Source organism: Mus musculus, chromosome 12 (genome assembly GCF_000001635.26).
Source record: "Mus musculus strain C57BL/6J chromosome 12, GRCm38.p6 C57BL/6J".
Classification (NCBI taxonomy): Eukaryota; Metazoa; Chordata; class Mammalia; order Rodentia; family Muridae; genus Mus; species Mus musculus.
The window spans coordinates 8,363,378-8,368,895 of NC_000078.6; the positions used below are offsets into that span (position 1 = coordinate 8,363,378).

Sequence of the window (5,518 nt, forward strand, 5' to 3'; positions counted from 1 at the left end):
TAAACAGGTGTGAGACACTGTGTAAACGAAAGAATTGAACTTTGATCCTCTAGGAGAACTGCCAGTGCTTCAAAATAAACAAACAAATAAATAAACAAATACATTCACACATATGTATACATACACACATATACATATGTAATCAATAAACAAAGAATAAATATAAGAGAAGGATTGAAGAGATGGCTCAGTCAGTAAATGCTTATAAAGCAAGCATGAAGCTCCAAGTTCGATTCCCAGAACACTCGTGAAAAAGGCCAGACACTCCTGTGATCCCAGGTACTGCGGAGACAGGAAGAAGAGGATCTTGTTGACCCAGGCTCTCTAGCTCAGTGCTAAGCTTACTGGGAGACTCTGACTTAAAAACTAAGGTAGGCTGGGCCTGGAGACCAAAACTGAGTTCTCAGCACCATCAGGCAGCTCACAACTGCTATAACGCCAGCCTCATGGTAACCCACAACCGCCGATCTCAGGCACCTGTGCACACGTGCACACAAATGCACACAATTAAAAGTAAAATAAATCTGACAAACGAGGTAGGGAGTAATTAAGGAAGATTCCCCACTATCAACCTGGCTTCCACATGAATACACACATGCACAAAAGGAAGCCAAGAGAAGTACCCGTTCATTATTGAAGACACAGACAAAGAACAATGTTATTTATCGTCTCAGTTTTCAGACTCAACCGCTGCTAGCAAATTTGAAGCGTTTTTAGAAATATCATCACATGGTACACAGACTTGATTCCCTGCATCATGAAGAGTTTAATGAAAACAACGGGCACTGTCATTTGAAGCCTGCGCGTTGAGGGCTGCGCCAGGCCTGAGAAGATGGCCACTCATTTGGTATTTGGGTTATTTCTATTTGTTTTTGTCCCTCTGTGATTCTAGGTACCATGGTGACTTTGGGGACCATTCTGGGAACGTTCTCTTTAGTTTGCCAGGTTCTCTGTTACTTGAAAGCACGATACATCTCCTGGTAGAGCCCTTGTAGCTTGTCATAATGGCACTCTGTGGCTTAATGAGAACAGGGCTCTATTAATCCCTCTTTGTCTGACCTCAGCCAACCTTGCCCTCTGTGCAAGTGGGATTCCTAAGCCCTCGGGGACCATTCGGAGCTGTTGTCATAGTGATTGGTGCAGGATGGGGGCAGGGTCACTAGGCCAACATCCCTAACCAGACCAACTCTGTCTTAATGACATGCTCAGGCTAAGGCTGCTCAGCAGCTGGGTGACAAACCAGGCAGTCAGGGCATCGTGGGGTCTGACTGCACTTAGGCTGGGACACCCGGAAGCCCTCTGGGGCCTGGTTAAACTTGCCCCATTAAAAAAGAAGCTTGGCTGACTTGTCTGGGGAGTACAAAAGGGTGTGAAGTCACCATTGCTCACAGCCCTGGAGCTACACCCATACCCGACACTGGCACTCCAATATCCTGCAAGCATCTGAGAGGACACTGTATCTGAAATGCTCTTTCATGCCCACAGTGGATATTCACAAGGAACCTGGGAAGGCATTACTCATTACTCTATCCATCTCCCAGTGAGATACATCAATGGTAAAACTGAGCCCTATGGAACTGACTCCAAACCAACCAGCAGATAAAAAGCATAGTCTGAATGCAGAGCACCCCCTCCCTCACACACACACACACACACACACACACACACACACACACACACACACACACACTACAGTGCACTCATATACATAAAATAAATAAATAAATCTTAAAAAAAATTTCCAGTGAAAAAACTTGACCGGTTTTAAGCAGATTCCAAACGAAGTCCTTTCCAGAAGTGTGTGTGTGTTGTTGTTACTGTTGCACAAGTTTTTAATTTTTCTTTGGGGAAGGAGAAAGAGAAAGAGAGGGAGGGGAAGGGGGAAGAGGGAGGGGAGAGAGAGGGAGGGGAAGGGGAGGGGGAGAGAGCAGACAAGGCTAAACTTGTTGGCCTCTTTTGACAATCCCAGCACCCTCCCTCTCCAGACAGAATCCTGGCTTGGAATGTGTGCAAGTCTTATTTTCAATTGTCTAAATCTCTTTTGGTTGATTTTAAGTGGCCTGGATGATTGGGGTGATGCAGATCTGCGTCCTCAGCTGGGCCTGAGTCCAGACAGTTCACCAGGCTGTGGGCGTCCCTTTGGCTGCCTGAGGTCAGTAGCACTAACAGCAAGGGATGTCCTTCCCTGTCCCCCCCGGGCGGGGGGAGGTTGGCCACAAGAGAGGGACATGCAGAACTGCACTGTGTCCTCGCTCAGCCCGGAGCCTTGACAGGCCTTCCATCTTCTTGTCCTACTTGTGGTTTCAGAATCCCAATAGCCTCTGCCTGGACCGAATGCCAGGAATTTGGACAGATGAACAGAGAAAGCTTCACTGGGTGTAGCAGTCTCCTTAGCAAGTCTTAGAAACTTGCCCTGGGAGATTGGTGAGTCTTTTGGCTCCAGACTCAATATATGGTTCCATTCTCGCCACTGTCTCCTTTCCTGTTTCCTAGCATCTGACTCTTGCATCCTGGTCCCTCTGTCTCCTCCACCAGAGAAAAATTCAGAGGAGCATTCCCATATTTCCAAGGAGAAGTTAAAGAGCACCATGATCAGAGAAATGAATCCAGATGATATTAATGCTGACTTTAAAGGCCATAGAGGGAGGTTCCCCTGGCACCCCACCCACGACTCAGAGCCGATTAACTTCCTGGCTAGGTCACTGCACTGCTCCCAGGCTGGGCCTGGCACTAGGCATTAAGCTACCTGCAGACACAGCCTGCTCCCGGCCCAGCCCTCTGGCCAGAGTAGAGTCATAGAAAGTCCAGGGGAATTCTGAAGACAGATAATGATTTGCCTTCTAGGAAAGGGAAAGCCTTCAAATAACCCCTAACTCCGAATCTCAGGACACTGTTGTCCCAGTACTTCTAGGTCCCTGAACCAGAGAAATCACATCCAACAGGTGCAGGGTGGCTGTTTGTTTTGTTTAATCAATGTTTGTCTCTCCTGCTTCCCTTGTTACCTATGTTCCTACCACCTATGACCTATAAAATCAGTAAGAGGTGTTCCCTAACTAAGGGACCTTCTCTGCAGTTCACTCATGTTCCATGGGGTCCCTAAGGTTCCCCTGCTGCTCAGCTTCAAACCTCTCTCTTTAAAATTCTCTTCCATCTTTTGCAGCCTCGAGAAGAGGTTAGCAGAATAGAGATGCCCAGGCAAGCCTACAGTGCATCTGGGTCACATGGAAATCCATCCAGGACACTAAACCTACACAAGACCTTCCTTAGCCCCGCCTACCTCTCTTCTGATCAGCTACAAGCTGTAAGCATCTTTATAATCACGGATAACTGGAGGCAGGGGTGGGGGAGGCAAGGTTTATATAGCAAAAGCTATAGTATACATGAGGATCTCCTCAACTTAGGGCGGTTAGACCTTGGGATACAGAATTTAACAGTACATAATATTAACATAGCATAGCAACAGACTAAGTCTCAACAATGACCCAGGAAGTGACCTTTGGCTTCAGAGCCATAGCACAGATGTTTATGTTTTGCTGGGCAGTAGCCAATAACCTCACCCTGCTCCTGACTGTAAACTCCATATTCAAGGACTAGTGATAAACGTGAGGGAGCCTATAGTAGCAGTCTAGGGTAGTGATGAGCACCTTCAGTCTCACTGCCCCAGTCTGATATGAGCCTCCAGAGAGTTTACAGGTGACTCCAGCTCAAGCCTCTTTGTGAGGCCTTCAAGAAAGCCCTGAGCTGGGTCCTAAACACACCCATGTGATCCAATTTCCACCAAAGGTCCCAAGAGGAGAAGCTACGATGACCCAGCTCAGGGACTGTAAAATAAAGGACACTGGGACCCAAAACAAGACCAAAGTTGTATAATAGTAAGGTGGGAGAGGTAAGGAGGTTATAGGAGGGGGAAGAAATGACCATTCTGCCACCACCACCCCACGGGGACAAATATCTGAGTCCTTTCAGACTGCAATAAAAAATATTCTATAGTCCAGGTGATTTGTGTGGAGCAGAAATCTGCTCTCCCCAGTTCTGCTGGAAGCTGGGGCCCCAAATCAAGGCAGCACTGCCTGGAACTGCCTGGAACTGAAACCTTTTCATAGATGGAGTCTCCTCCTCCTCCTCCTCCTCCTCCTCCTCCTCCTCCTCTTCTTTTTTAAAGATTTTTTTAATATGCGTACACTACAGCTATCTTCAGACACACCTAAGGACGGCATCAGATCCCATTATAGACAGTTGTGAGCCACCATGTGGTTGCTGGAAATTGAACTCAGGACATCTGGAAGAGCTATCTCTCCAGCCCAAATGGAGTCTTCTTACTGAGTCCTTTCACTGTTAAGGGGAAAGGGGGTCTCTAGGTCCTCTTTATAAAGACATGAGTTCCCTCCCAGAGGCCCTCAACTTCCGATATATAAATTCGAGGAACACAAAGATTTAGGCCATTGTAGAAGCTCCCCAGAGGAAGTAAGAGTTTATATAGAATCTTAGAAGATCACTAGGAGTTTTCCAGGAAAAAAAAATGAGAGGGGGCTATTCCAGAATGACAGAGAAGACAGTATCAAAGAGAGCCAGGCAGAACTGGGGGTATATGTGTGCTGATGCTAATGATGGTGATAGGGGTGGTGCTGGTGTGTGTGTGTGTGTGTGTGTGTGTGTGTGTGTGTGTGTGTGTGTGTGTGATGGTGGTGGTGGTGGTGGTGTATGTGTGTGTGTGATGGTGGTGGTGGTGGTTGTGTGTGTGCATGTGTGTGTGTGATGGTGGTGGTGGTAGAGGTGGTGGTGGTGGTGGTGGTGTGTGTGTGATGGTGGTGGTAGTGGTTGTGTGTGTGCATGCTGGTGGTGGTGGTTGTGTGTGTGTGCATGTGTGTGTGTAAGAGATGGTGGTGGTAGGGAGTGTGTGTGTGATGGTGGTGGTAGTAGAGGTGGTGGTGGTAGTGGTGGTGGTGGTCGTGGTATGTGTGTGTGTGTGTGTGTGTGTGAGAGAGAGAGAGAGAGAGAGACAGAGAGAGACAGAGAGAGAGAGAGAGACAGAGAGAGAGAGAAAGAGAGAGAGAGAGGTGATAGGGAGTGTGTGTGTGTGTGTGTGATGGTGGTGGTAGTAGAGATGGTGGTGGTGTGTGTGTGTGTATAAGGATGGTGGTGTTGGTAGTGGTGTGTGTGTGTGTGTGTGTGTGTGATGGTGGTGGTGGAGGTGGTGGTGGTAGTGGTGTGTGTGTGTGTGTGTGTGTATAAGGATGGTGGTGTTGGTAGTGGGTGTGTGTGTGTGATGGTGGTGGTATGTTTGTGATGGCGGTGGTGGAGATGGTGGTGGTGGTGTGTGTGTGTGCTTATATGTGTGATGGTGGTGGTGGTGGTGGTGGTGGTGGTGGTGGTGGTGGTGTGTGTGTGTGTGTGTGTGTGTGTGTGTGTGTGTGATGGTGGTGGTGGTTGTAGTGGAGGTGGAGGTCAGAAGACAACATGCAGGAGTCAGTTCTCTACTTCCTCCCTATAGACCCCAGGGTTGAACTGAACTTAGGCT

The 5,518-nt window shown here is 48.0% G+C and overlaps 1 long non-coding RNA gene across 1 annotated transcript; it reads left to right on the forward strand.

Moving 5' to 3' along the window:
* The first annotated feature begins 560 nt into the window (after positions 1–560).
* Gm33134 lies at positions 561–2,405 on the forward strand. The gene is made up of 3 exons (XR_381235.3): positions 561–847; positions 2,057–2,152; positions 2,308–2,405. It is a non-coding gene; the product is annotated as a predicted gene, 33134 (long non-coding RNA).
* Positions 2,406–5,518: the final 3,113 nt, after the last annotated feature.